The sequence below is a fragment of the Oryx dammah genome, unplaced genomic scaffold (assembly GCF_014754425.2).
Source record: "Oryx dammah isolate SB20612 unplaced genomic scaffold, SCBI_Odam_1.1 HiC_scaffold_18, whole genome shotgun sequence".
Lineage (NCBI taxonomy): Eukaryota > Metazoa > Chordata > Mammalia > Artiodactyla > Bovidae > Oryx > Oryx dammah.
This window is the reverse complement of record NW_024070202.1, coordinates 39,705,061-39,720,034: the sequence shown is the minus strand read 5'-3', so window position 1 is coordinate 39,720,034 and position 14,974 is coordinate 39,705,061.

Sequence of the window (14,974 nt, the reverse complement as noted above, 5' to 3'; positions counted from 1 at the left end):
CCAGAAAATGTAGTCGTCCTGTGTACTCAGAAAACCAAACAGGATCTGGTGAGCAAAAACAATGTGTCTGCCATTACCTCAACCACAAACTACACATTTGGGGAATCTTTGATAATCACAATGCTTTTCAGCTTCAATAAGGTAAGTCTCTCTTGTATAAAATGAGAGAAGAAAAAATACTAGGTTTTTCTTAGGTTTTCTCCAGCCCTCAAATTCTCATACTCAATGACAGTAAGTACTTAGGCTCTCCCCCCAACCCCCATTCAGAATTCCAATTGAATTTGTAGTCATATATATATATTCAGTAAGTAATTAATGAAACATGCTTTAGTTCAGTCACCCAGTCGTGTCGAACTCTTTGTGACCCCATGAACTGCAGCACGCCAGGCCTCCCTGTCCATCACCAACTCCTGGAGTTACCCATAACTCATGTCCATTGAGTCGGTGATGCCATCCAACCATCTCATCCTCTGTTGTCCCTTTCTTCTCCTGCCCTCAATCTTTCCTAGCATCAGGGAGAATGCATGGACAGAGGAACCTGGCAGGATACAGTCCACAGGGTCACAAAGAATCAGACACAACTAAGGATCTAATATACACACAAGAAAGAATTTAGAATTCAAAAAGTTAAGAAGTTAATAGAATAAAAAAATAAAATTTTTACTATCTAAGTCACAAAGACTTAAGTGACAAAATATAGATATAAAAACTTTGGAACACTAAGGAAGTATAATTGATTTTTTCTTTTTTAATATAAATTTATTTATTTTAATTGGAGGTTAATTACTTTACAATATTATATTGTTTTTGCCATACATCAACATGAATCCACCACAGGTGTACACGTGTTCCCCATCCTGAACCCCTCTCCCCCCTCCCTCCCCATACCATCCCTCTGGGTCATCCCAGTGCACCAGCCCCAAGCATCCTGTATCCTGCATCGAACCTGGACTGGCAATTCATTTCATATATGATATTATACATGTTTCAATGCCATTCTCCCAAATCATCCACCCTCTCCCTCTCCCACAGAGTCCAACAGACTGTTCTATACATCTGTGTCTCTTTTGCTATCACACATACAGGGTTATTGTTACCATCTTTCTAAATTCTATATATATGTGTTAGTATACTGTATTGGTGTTTCTCTTTCTGGCTTACTTCACTCTGTATAATCGGCTCCAGTTTCATCCACCTCATTAGAACTGATTCAAATGTATTCTTTTGAATGGCTGAGTAATATTCTATTGTGTATATGTACTACAGCTTTCTTATCCATTTGTCTGCTGATGGACATCTAGGTTGCTTCCATGTCCTGGCTATTATAAACAGTGCTGCGATGAACACTGGGGTACACGTGTGTCTTTCAATTCTGGTTTCCTTGGTGTGTATGCCCAGCAGTGGGATTGCTGGGTCATAAGGCAGTTCTATTTCCAGTTTTTTAAGGAATCTCCACACTGTTCTCCATAGTGGCTGTACTAGTTTGCATTCCTACAAACAGTGTAAGAGTTCAGAGATCTACTATAATTGTGTGGATGAGATGGTTAATTTTAAATGTCAGTCTGACTGGGTCATGGGATGTCCAGATATTTGTGTGTGTTTCTGGATGAGATTAGCATGTAAATTGTGAGACTGAGTAAAGCCTTCCCCAGTGTGAGTGAGTGAGCATCATCCAATGCATAGAGCTGAGTAGAAGAAAGAGAAATTGCTGTCTTTGCCTGACTGATAAGCTGGGACATGTTTCTTCTCCTGCGCTAAGACTGGGACCTGTATATTGGTGCTGTTGGTTTTCAGACCTTCAAACTCAGACTGGAACTACACTCAGTTTTCCTGAGTCTCCAGTTTGCAGACAACAGAACATGGAACTCTACATCCTCCATGATCATGTGAGCCAGTTCCTTATAATAAATCTCTTTATATAAAAAATAAATGGATGAATAAATACATGATATAGAGATATATACTTCTCTAGAAAACTCTAACACAATGTTTTTTTTTCCTTTTGTTTCCTTCAGCTTGAATTGTTTAAAATTTTTCTCAAAATGTGATCTCATACATCTTATAAATAAAATCTGTAGTAAGTTAGTTCTTTATGCTATATATTAAAGTTCTTTAAACCATGTCATATTTAGTACATGAAAGAAATTGATTTACAGTTTCAGTTTCATAATATAAATAATGCAAGAAGTATTATGCTTTTTAAAATATGCAAGCTTAGTGACTTTCATGCTGTAGCATTGTTCTATAATCTACAAAAAATAACATTTTGAAGTGCTTATTCATCATATTTAAATGGTTTCTGGCCTTTGTTTAATGGTTAAATGATAAAAATCTAAACTTAATCAAGTATATAGACTCAATACAACAATAATCTTCATCCCTTTTTCCCCAGCTGTGAAAATGCTTCTAGTTTATTTGTTTACCCAACACTCATATGTTGCTTACTACAAGACAGTCAGTGCATTATAAATACTTTCTAAAATCTCATCTCTGCCTTCTGGGATAGGCAATGTTATTTTCATATTTTAATGACTAAGCAAGGTTTCAGCAACTTGCTCAATAAATTCAATAACATGTCCAAGTTCACAAACACAGCTTAAACACCATGGAATGGCATAAAAATGTTTGGAAACGCTGTCATCTTTAAATACATATGAATATAGTTTCTGGCTCCTGTGGTTAATAGACATTCAGGTTAAAAAGATATACAGGTCCAATATATTTCTTTGGGATCAAGAGCTCTCCAAGAGAAAAATAGCCATGGAGAAGCAATCAACTCTTGGTAATACCTTGTCATCTCAAGTGATTATTTCTGTTTTTTTCTAACACCTTTCTGTTATAAAAGTTGGTAAAATTTGCCTAACCAATAGACAGTTTATTTATAAAACCAGATAAATTAAGTGTGGCCATTTCCATGCTCTTGCATTCTAATTCCTTTAGAACTGGAATAGGTTCTAAAAGTTTGAATAGTCTTATAATCATATTCAGGGAAGGACAAAGATTAATCTGTATGTATTCCACTATTACTATTTTAGTGGTAAAGAAAATAGCTTCTATATTTACATGTTCTAGAAATGAAGTAAGCATCTGGCCAGGGGAGAGCCACTGTACTCTGATTTGGAAAGACAGGGAATGTGCTTGGTAATAGTTTCTTCAAAAGAATCATGAAGAAGAGACAGTGATGATTTAGAATCGATTCTCTGAGGAAATATATCATGCGCTTTGCAGGAGACAAAACAGCCTTTGGTTTTGTAGGCACATTCTTGTCAGCGAGTACACAACGGTGGAATAGACAATGTATGATCATGCTACGAAATTGTTTTTACTATTCTTTTTTTTTTTTTTTACATAAGTAAAAAAATTCCTGGTTTGTTGCACCTCAGATCCAAGCAGGAGGGTTGTTTGTGAATATTGATTTACTTACTTTGACTGTTATAGGTACAAACATTTTGACTCTGACTAGATAAAAGCACATTTCCTTTTAGCTATATTCTTTCCTCTGTGGTCACTTTCTAATTGATACAAAGCACAAACTAACAGTTGACTGAAGCTACCACTCAGGCAGGTCATATTCACCTGAAAGGACTAGTTTTTCTATCTTTCAAATACTCGTTTCAGATATGTTCTAGCTCATAAATTACCATTTGATGAGAAAACTTGTTGAAACTTCTTTGGTACATCTAGTCTCAACACCATTCTTCAGTTTTCTAATGTGAGTTTACGAGTATGGTTTCTTAGTTTTTTAGGTACTACTTGAGACTCCTTGTCACATAAAACTGCAACTTGGTTAGAAGCTTATAATAACTTCTCAGTCAGGACATTACTAAATGACCTCCAGCTTCTATCATTGTAATAAAATAGTGCCCTTCTAAATGTCAGGAGCATATCTAAATTTTTTGCTACTGTCTGCTTTGTTAAAATGGTCAGAAGACGTGGGTGATTTGAGACCAGGTGCCAAGTAAACATTATAGTCACTAAATTCTGTTTTTATCATATAAATGATCTAATAAAAATATAGTGAAAACAAAACAAAGAACCAATATGTTATTTTCCAGTATGTTCCTTCCACAAAAGACATCTCCAAATATTCCAATGTTACCTAGATGTGGTATGCAGATTCAGTATGAAGTAAACATTGTACAATGTGTTAATAATTAGTAACCAGATGATGTAACAATTAGCTAACTAATATAAAGCAAAACAGCATTGTCAGATCGTCATCTGTACATAAGTCAGAAATAGACTCTATAACACAAGGAAGCAAACCATCCCTGGTCATGGAGTTACCTCACAGAGATGTGCTGGCTGGACAAGCCCCCCAGGCTCCCATCATTCCAGCTTATATTCCAGCTAGTGAACCGGGCACAAAATACTGTGCACTGGTGAAATTAGTACTCTACATATTGTGACCTTTTTCAAAAGAGTTTTAGATTGTACATTCTAAGCTCATATTTAACCAAGTTTTATCTATAAGATTTTTTTTTTTTTTTTACAGTTCAGATATAGGTTAGGCCTCTCTTAAGAAATTTTTATTCTCTTTCTGCCAGAAATTCCTCAAAACAAAACTTCCAGGACCACTTTTTCTGCCAATCTCTAGTCTTGAGTTTTCTGATATCTGACACTACCCTTATGGCAGAAAGTGAAGAGGAACTAAAAAGCCTCTTGTTGAAAGTGAAAGTGGAGAGTGAAAAAGCTGGCTTAAATCTCAACATTCAGAAAACGAAGATCATGGCATCTGGTCCCATCACTTCATGGGAAATAGATGGGGAAACAGTGGAAACAGTGTCAGATTTTATTTTGGGGGGCTCCAAAATCACTGCAGATGGTGACTGCAGCCATGAAATTAAAAGACGCTTACTCCTTGGAAGAAAAGTTATGAACAACCTAGATAGTATAAGAATACATTGAAGAACTGTACAAAAAAGATCTTCACGACCAAGATAGTCATGATGATGTGATCACTAATCTAGAACCAGACATCCTGGAATGTGAAGTCAAGTGGGCCTTAGAAAGCATCACTACGAACAAAGCTAGTGGAGGTGATAGAATTCCAATGGAGCTGTTTCAAATCCTGAAAGATGATGCTTTGAAAGTGCTGCATTCAATATGCCAGCAAATTTGGAAAACTCAGCAGTGGCCACAGGACTGGAAAAGGTCAGTTTTCATTCCAATCCCAAAGAAAGGCAATGCCAAAGAATGCTCATACTACCGCACAATTGCACTCATCTCACATGCTAGCAAAGTAATGCTCAAAATTCTCCAGGCCAGGCTTCAGCAATACGTGAACCATGAACTCCCTGATGTTCAAGCTGGTTTTAGAAAAGGCAGAGGAACCAGAGATCAAATTGCCAACATCCGCTGGATCATGGAAAAAGCAAGAGAGTTCCAGAAAACCATCTATTTCCGCTTTATTGACTATGCCAAAGCCTTTGACTGTGTGGATCACAATAAACCGTGGAAAATTCTGAAAGAGATGGGAATACCAGACCATCTGACCTGCCTCTTGAGAAATCTGTATGCAGGTCAGGAAGCAACAGTTAGAAATGGACATGGAACAACAGACTAGTTCCAAATAGGAAAAGGAGTATGTCAAGGCTGTATATTGTCACCCTGCTTATTTAACTTCTATGCAGAGTACATCATGAGAAATGCTGGACTGGAAGAAACACGAGCTGGAATCAAGATTGCCGGGAGAAATATCAGTCACCTCAGATATGCAGATGACACCACCCTTATGGCAGAAAGTGAAGAGGAGCTAAAAAGCCTCTTGATGAAAGTGAAAGAGGAGAGTGAAAAAGTTGGCCTAAAGCTCAACATTCGAAAATGAAGATCATGGCATCCGGTCCCATCACTTCATGGGAAATAGATGGGGAAACAGTGGAAATAGTGTCAGACTTTATTTTGGGGGGCTCCAGAATCACTGCAGATGGTGACTGCTGCCATGAAATTAAAAGACGCTTACTCCTTGGAAGGAAAGTTATGACCAACCTAGATAGCATATTCAAAAGCAGAGATTATTTTGCCGACTAAGGTCTGTCTAGTCAAGGCTGTGGTTTTTCCAGTTGTCATGTATGGATGTGAGAGTTGGACTGTGAAGAAGGCTGAGCGCCGAAGAATTGATGCTTTTCAACCATGGTGCTGAAGAAGACTCTTGAGAGTCCCTTGGACTGCAAGGAGATCCAACCAGTCCATTCTGAAGGAGATCAGCCCTGGAATTGCTTTGGAAGGAATGATGCTGAAGCTGAAACTCCAGTTCTTTGGCCACCTCATGTGAAGAGTTGACTCATTGGAAAAGACTCTGATGCTGAGAGGGATTAGGGGCAGGAGGAGAAGGGGATGACCGAGGATGAGATGGCTGGATGGCATCACCGACTCAATGGACGTGAGTCTGAGTGAACTCCGGGAGTTGGTGATGGACAGGGAGGCCTGGCGTGCTGCGATTCATGGGGTTGCAAAGAGTTGGGCACGACTGAGCGACTGAACTGAACTGAACAGTGTGCATAATTCAAACAGAATAAATTTGCTTTGAATTTCAGGAGCATGTTTGTCCACTTAATTTAAGCCCAGGTCTAGATGAGCAAGCCTTGTTCCCTTCTGCAGGTCAGTATATTAAAATGTTCTTTCATTTTTGACCATTTTAAAGGCTCCCTTCCTATAAGGGATTCTAATTCTCTGCCTTGTCACCAAATTTTGTTTCCTGTCCAAGTAGCTGTGAAAATGCAAGCTTTTTCTTTATAGAGAATAAAATGGTTCCAGGACAATTGCCAGCTTTGAATAGCTTCTTCATTTTTTGCTTCCAAAAATTTCCCTTAATTTCTTTGGAGGTCAGTCTTCTAGCTTAAAGACTTATGTGTTAAATTTTATCAAACATGTCAAGTTGTCTTGTACCAGGGAATTCTTTGAGGGTATTTCCTTTATCTTACAGGTGAAATAAAAATAAATTGTAAACTGTATAGATTGGAATCCTACTGATCAGGGAACTCCTAGACTGAATAGCAGCAAGAAGCAGCATCAATTTTTTCTTTTATGAATTAATTTGTATTTTCTGTAATTTGCATGCTGAACAAATCTGTAGATGTCACAGTCCTGGAGGGAACATCTTTCATGATGATACCTTAGTAAGCTATGTGCACCCTAGCTAAGAATAACTGGTCCTGGCTACAAACTCTTAGAGAGCAGAGAAATGAGTTCAACTTTGAGTATAGACCTGACATGCCAATTCACACAATACTTGCATTTCATTTAAAAAGTAAGCCTTCTAGAAGTAATATACTGGAATTTGAAGGACATGTAGAATAGTAATAGATACAGAATAAAGTACAGGACATATTAAATTGAGAACAAAATTTAGAAGCCTGGAAGCATATGTTATAGTGTATGTGTTGTTTAGTTGCTCAGTAGTGTCTGACTCTTTGCAGCTCCATGGACTGCAGCACGCCAGGCTTCCCTATCCTTCACCATCACACAGAGCTTGTTCAAACTCATGTTCATTGAGTTGGTGATGCTATCCAACCATCTTGCCCTCTGCCGTCCCCTTCTCCTCCTACCTTCCATCTTCCCTAGCATGAAGGTCTTTTCAAATGAGTCACTTCTTCACATCAACTGGCCAAAGTATTGAAGCTTCAGCATCAGTCCTACCAATGAATATTCAGGACCGATTTCATTTAGGATTGACTGGTTTGATCTTACAGTCCAAGGGACTCTCAAGAGTCTTCTTCAACACCACAGTTTGAAAGCATTAATTCTTTGGTGCTCAGCCTTCTTTATGGTCTAACTCTCACATCCATACATGAATACTGGAAAAACCATTGCTTTGACTATACATACCTTTGTTGGCAAAGTAATCTCTCGGTTTTTTATGGACAATAGTAGATATTCATCTACTGGATAACAGTAGATGTCGTTAGGTAATGCCTGTAACCTAGAGAGATTTTCTAATTTCCTTGGGAGGCATGGTGCTTAGGATTTATCTTTCTATAAAACAGATAATAATTCTCTATAGGATCAGAGTGAGATGAGTTCTTCACTTCTTTCTAAAATGGTCCTAAAAATTTGGGGCTCAATTTTGTCAAAGTAAAAGCATGTCTCTACAACTTTTACTTCTATGGAACATAGCATTTTCCAACAAGCCAATTTATCCTCATGATGCTGTTTATCATCATAATTTATGAGTTCTCTTAGAATCATATGACCCAAGAAGTTAATTATTCCAGAAAAAAAGGAACTGCAGATGAACTAATCAGTTAACAATAATAAATTTGAATCTGGCAATAGCTGATGACATCTATAAATTTCATCTCACTACAAAAGTTTGGCATATGTTTTGAAACTGGTTTATCTTGGAAGATATAGCAGGAGATTGTTTACAAGCTTTTAGAGCATTTCACTGGGGAATGTTTTTGATTGTCTTTTTTTTTTTTTTTTTACAATTTTAGAAACAAAGATAAATACTCTGTACTATAATTATTTCTATTAAACTTTTAAAATGACATAGATATGATGGTGGCAAGAAGAATATTTAATGACATGGAAATATATTTATGGCATATTTTCAAATAAAATACCATTTAAAATGACATATATGCTATGATTTGAAATAATTTTCTATTACAGGAATTGCAAATATGTATAGTCTTTGTATTGATGCTTTTGAAAAAATACTTGAAGAGTTGAGTGATTAAAAGTTTAAGGACTGACTCTCCTTTTGATACCCATGCTAGTCTGAGGTTTATTAACCTCTGTGAATATCAGCCTCTTCACATTCGAAATGTGAATTTATATGCATGCCCAAAAAATGCTTCAGAAAAATTGTGCCAATTTAAATTCCCAGAGAAATGAGTTTTCTATTTATTATATTATTTCCAACACAAAATAACATCTACTTATTCTCTGTTTGCTAATTTAATATGCAGAAGTATGTTAGTTTTCAAAAATTTTTCATTCTTTAGTTTACTTAATAAAGTTTCTTTTCTTATGATTATAATAATCTTATTGACTAAAGATAAGGAGATCCAACCAGTCCATTCTGAAGGAGATCAGCCCTGGGATTTCTTAGGAAATAATGATGCTAAAGCTGAAACTCCAGTACTTTGGCCACCTCATGCAAAGAGTTGACTCATTGAAAAAGACTCTGATGCTGAGAGGGATTGGGGGCAGGAGGAGAAGGGGACGACAGAGGATGAGACGGCTGGATGGCATCATTGACTGGATGGACGTGAGTCTGAGTGAACTCCGGGAGATGGTGATGGACAGGGAGGCCTGGCGTGCTGTGAGTCGGACACGACTGAGCGACTGAACTGAACTGATAAATAAGATTTTCTTATTGACTAAAGATATAAATATTTTAAATTCTATTACAAATGATATGAATATATTTTGGTCAACTTTCTGTTTGCCTTTCAGTTTGCTTTCTGCTATTTTTGAAATGCAAGCAGTTTTCATGTTTTGTAGTTAGATCAAGCTATATTGTCCTATATGCTGCCTTCTTGTTATAATACTTAGTAGAAGCCCTTCCTCAAGTTCAAGATTTTGTAAATGCTTACTTAATTTTCTTCATACATATATATATTTATTTATAGTTTATTATTTTGCATTTATTTCTCTAAGATTCCTATTTAAAATAAGAAATAGCATTCATTTTTGCCCAAACTTTTTTGTTAGTTATTCTAACACAGTTTGTATAAGAATTTATCATTAACCTACTATCTTATATCTTGGATCCCACATTTCCCAGTATGTTACATAGATATAGCTATATATCTATTATTTACTGGGAATATATCTTTTAATATTATAGTTTATAACATCTTTGTGTTTCTTTAAACAAATTAGATTTGCTTTAGTGTGCTTGGGATATCATAACAAAATTCTATAGTCTGAGTTGCTTAAATAGTAGAAGGTAGAAAGTCTAAAATCAAAGGCAAGCAGGTTTTAGTATCTTGTGAGAGTGCTTTCTGGCTTGCAGATAGTCATCTCCTTTGTCGGGAGCTGCGTTAGGCATTACTGACAAAGTGGAGGCATGGCCCCAACCCCCTCTCCTCATCCCGCAGGCACTGTCCCGGGATGAAGGAATTAGGTCTTGTGATTCTGACTTGTTTTTTTCTTTCTTCAGTTGAGTTGGCTGGAAAGAATATTAAGGTGTTTATTGTTCTTGAGAAAAGCATGAGAAAGCACAAAGCCTTCTGCAGTTGTGCCCAGAAAATAATCTATAAAGTAACCATTGACATTTGTTCAAGGATCTTTACAAAGAATGTTCCAGGATGAGCACGTAGGCTGCAGCTTGAGGCCATAGGAAGGATTGTTATCTGAGACCTGTTTGTGAGGGGAATGTTCATGGTAAAGGAAGTTTGCTGAGCTTAGGGTTTAGGAATAATTAAGAATAGCTAGAAGCCTTTTTGCCTGGAAAATTCCATGGATGGAGGAGCCTAGTAGGCTGCAGTCCATGGGGTCGCAAAGAGTCGGACACCACTGAGTGACTTCACTTTCACTTTTCACTTTCATGCACTGGAGAAGGAAATGGCAACCCACTCCATTGTGCTTGTCTGGAGAATCCCAGGGATGGGGGAGCGTGGTGGGCTGCTCTCTATGGGGTCTCACAGAGTCGGACACGACTGAAGTGACTTAGAAGCAGCAGCAGCAGAAGAAGACTTTTTAGCAGATAGTGAGCTTAGGATACTAGGGGCAAGCAGGATTTAGAAAGATAAAAAATAATCTGAGGGATGTGATATGCAGCCCAGACATAAGCATGAGTTACAATGTAACTTTGGTTGAAGGGCAACGATGATTTATGGAGTCAATAAATCTGGGTGAGGAGGAGCTGAAAATGTAAAACCTCTGACCTAATGCTTTTGAAAAAGTATAAAAGAAGACCTGATGCTTGAAATAAACATTCAGTCCCGCACCTTGAGTCAGAGGTTGCATCATTCTCCACCGACACTGCTCATCCCTTCAAGCTGATTCCCTGGCTGCTGGAGCTGGACTCCAGCACTCCTTGCCATATCCTTACATGGCAGGGAGGGAAAATAAGCTCTCAGATATCTCTTCTAATAAAAGAATAATGTCATCAGACCAGGGCCTCATCCTCATGACCTAATCTAAAAGGCCTCATTCTCAAATGCTGTCACAGAGGGGAGTAGGGCTACAACATATGAATTTTGGTGGGACACAAGCATTCAGTACATAAAAATATTCATCGTTCATTTTATAAAAGATACAAATTTTTCTTGTTTGTTTTTACAGATGAAATTTAGATTTATTCATCTAATTTTAATTTAAGTAGTATTGTTATGTGTGCTCATCTTTCGTATGAGCTTCAGTCTTTCTTGGGACAAACTGTAGTATAAAAATAATTGCATTGTACACAGATTTGGCCTCAGTTTATTTTTCTGAGTAAAACATTTTTATACCCTGTACTCAAAGTTTGGTTGGAAGTACCCTTTCTTTAGAGGAAGGGTATTTGAATTCATCTTAGGCAAAAGTTTACCATACTATTTGATAGTGGGAAATGTATAGCGTTTTCCCTAGTGCCAAGAAACCAGATATTCATTCCTAAGTGAATCTTTCTAGCCCCACAAGAAATGTGAATGCTTTTAAAGCTGAAGAACAAAGATATTTTGTTCTATACCAATCCAAATATAAGAATTAGCAAACAAAATGAACGTGGAAACAATCAGTTTTAGAAACACAAATGTAAAGGACATCTATTGAAACTTGTAATTTAAAGTGCACTTGGAGTATATTACTGAAAGCTTACAGAAAGACAGCAGGTTCATTAGCTTATGACATCCTCTGAGTCATGGCTGAAACCACTCAAATTACTTCATTAAATTTTCTCCACAAAGATTTTTGGCCCGGTTTATCATGCTTTCCAGACATAATGATCCTACAGTGGGGATTGTGACACTGAGTCACGGGCTCCAGTAAGGATTTCAGCTCACCAAGAACACATGTGAAAATGTCTGCTGTGTAGAGGTATGCATAGACTCTAAGCAGTGTGTGTGGTTTTAAATCATCTCATTAAATTCATTACCTTCTTCATAGGATCTCCTGTTAGAATTCTTACTGCTCTCAAGTAGCAAGAAAGGGCACAAATAAAGTCATAATATAAAGAAAATTTACACTATCTATAAAAGAGAATTTCTCCTTTTGTATAGTCCTACCAATATAAGCAGTGTACAGTCCTACCAATATTAGAAGTACAGAATTGTATTGATATGTCTTAAACCAAGTCAAAATGTTTTCACTTTAAATATTTAAATAGTATTTATTTATAAGTTGGAAGTTCTTGCCTCTATGGCTCATGTTTGTGAACTTCTAATCTCTCAGAATCCTCGTTATGGAAAATATTAAAATATTGCTTAGGTGAAAACTAGAGAGGGATAGGACAACCAAATGAGCATAGAAACAGAGTTTGTTTTTATTTAATATCAAACAGAGTGACCTCCTGAAACTCTAGAATGTATGTGTGTTTCTTTATGAAACTATGTGTGACAAGGGGATGATTCTTCCAACAACTTCTTACATAACAACTTTAGGTATCAGGCACTCTAAATCAAAGTTCAGATTTGTGGGTGTGTGTTAGTCACTCAGTGTGTCCAACTCTTTGTAACCCCATGGACTGTAGCCCACCAGGCTCCTCTGTCCATGGGCTTCTCCAGGCAAGGATACTGGAGTAGATTGCCATTTCCTTCACGGAATCTTTCCAACCCAGGGGTTGAACACAGATCTCCTGCATTGCAGGCAGACTCTTTACTGGCTGAGCCATCATGGAAGACATCTGATTGTCTCAGATTTATGAGACCATCAGATTCAGAATTCACACAAATTAGTTTGTATATAGTGACAGTTTTCTCATTGTGTGTTACCATTTTTGAACCCATGTATCACTCTCTGAATTGGGTCCATGCTGAGGGGACTTAATTTAATCATTCATAATTTTCTCATTTTTAGTTCCCAAGAATATGTCTCCTAAGGGATAACACTATTACAAGTAATGATTCATTCTTACCCGAACATTGACAGTCACCTGCACAGTACTGTTTTCTCTGTCCGAGGGGGTCAGGAACAGTGTCATTATCCAAGTCTCTTATTCTCACATCTATCTTGTACTGTGTTTCAGATTTCCTGTCCAGTGGATACAATAGCTTTATCATTCCTGACAGAAAAATGAAAGGAGAATGATTATCCAGGATCACTAAGTGTCAATTTATGCTAAATTATAAACTATATGAATGAACTAATCATTATAATAACAAATGGGAATGAATTAATACAAATCAGCTTTCATAGTCCCAGCATGTATATCCAACAGCAAAACTATTGTAGACATTAATTCACTCACCATTTTAGTTACCCATTATGTATTCTTAGATACATGGATGACATACATGGGCATAGGCTTTCTAAAGATCAGTATACCAAAGATTAAAACTTTGGTGGATTTCCTGTGTTTATGGATACAGCTAACAAACCAAGATGAACATTTATAGTTAAAGAGAAAGCTGTTTAAAAAAAAAAAAGATTTCCACTATCAACTGTTTCTCAGTAAAATACATTTTAAATGAGCATATATGAGTTCTTTATTTTTGTTACTGATACCAGCATTTTTACAGTACTTGTGTCTGGTTCAATGTAAAATTTGGGAGGTGATCCTAAATTTCCTCTACCAATTGTATATTTTATATTATTAAACAGCCAGCCTCCATCTGTCAATGTAAGTTTTCCAACTAGAGTATCAACTGGACTGTTTTCAAATACAGTGAAGGTAAATGCCAATGTAGTTCCAATTGGATTTAATTAATTTATGCAACTCACCCTTATAATAACTGTAATAGTTGCTATGAAGAAACAAGTACATAAAGATGTAACTAAGGTGATAATGTGCCTTCCATAATTCTCATATTTTCTTTTCTTTTTAATTAACATTGAATATTATATAAGTATATAAATTATACACATCTATCTATATTATTGTTTTAGTTATTAAATTATTACCTTTTAACTTATTAAAGATTTGAAAATAAGTTTAGGATTAAAACACTCTATTAACTGACTTTAAATGCTTGTCAAAACAATTACATTTTATAATATATATATACATAATGGTACTATTGTGATTTAAAAATTATAGTTGCCAAAAGCAATTAAATTTCTAATGGAAATATGATTATAATACTTCAGCGGGACAATATAATAAAGAATTTGAAGGATATGCAATTTCTATGAATGTTAATATTAATATTTTATCTAAGGAAAAATAAGTTAATTCCCTGAGATGTCCTTTAAACAGCAAACATTTCAGAAAAGTTCAACTTTGACATTACCTTTAAATAGCTAAAACATGCTGTAATAGCATTTGGCCATCATTCTCTCACCTATGTTCCAATTTTTATTTGGACTTTCTTATTTAAATAGCAGTGTATATGACTATGCCAAAGCCATTGACTGTGTGGATCACAATAAACTGTGGAAAATTCTCCAAGAGATGGGAATACCAGACAACCTGACCTGCCTCTTGAGAAATCTGTATGCAGGTCAGGAAACAACAGTTAGAACTGGACATGGAACAACAGACTGGTTCCAAATAGGAAAAGGAGTACATCAAGGCTGGATATTGTCACCCTGCTTATTTAACTTCTATGCAGAGTACATCATGAGAAACGCTGGACTGAAAGAAACACAAGCTGGAATCAAGATTGCCGGGAGAAATATCAATAAGCTCAGATATGCAGATGACACCACCCTTATGGCAGAAAGTGAAGAGGAACTCGAAAGCCTCTTGATGAAAGTGAAAGAGGAGAGTGAAAAAGTTGGCCTAAAGCTCAACATTCAGAAAACGAAGATCATGGCATCCGGTCCCATCACTTCATGGGAAATAGATGGGGAAACAGTGAAAACAGTGTCAGACTTCATTTTGGGGGGCTCCAAAATCACTGCAGATGGTGACTGTAGCGATGAAATTAAAAGACGCTTACTC